This window comes from Leptonotus elevatus, chromosome 17 (genome assembly GCF_054856555.1).
Source record: "Leptonotus elevatus isolate MCC_2025b chromosome 17, RoL_Lele_1.0, whole genome shotgun sequence".
NCBI classification, from domain to species: Eukaryota; Metazoa; Chordata; class Actinopteri; order Syngnathiformes; family Syngnathidae; genus Leptonotus; species Leptonotus elevatus.
This window is the reverse complement of record NC_141255.1, coordinates 4,210,327-4,210,665: the sequence shown is the minus strand read 5'-3', so window position 1 is coordinate 4,210,665 and position 339 is coordinate 4,210,327.

Genomic DNA, 339 nt, shown 5'->3' with positions numbered 1-339 from the left:
AGGGTTAGGGTTAGGGTTAGGGTTAGGGTTAGGGTTAGGGTTAGGGTTAGGGTTAGGGTTAGGGTTAGGGTTAGGGTTAGGGTTAGGGTTAGGGTTAGGGTTAGGGTTAGGGTTAGGGTTAGGGTTAGGGTTAGGGTTAGGGTTAGGGTTAGGGTTAGGGTTAGGGTTAGGGTTAGGGTTAGGGTTAGGGTTAGGGTTAGGGTTAGGGTTAGGGTTAGGGTTAGGGTTAGGGTTAGGGTTAGGGTTAGGGTTAGGGTTAGGGTTAGGGTTAGGGTTAGGGTTAGGGTTAGGGTTAGGGTTAGGGTTAGGGTTAGGGTTAGGGTTAGGGTTAGGGTTAGG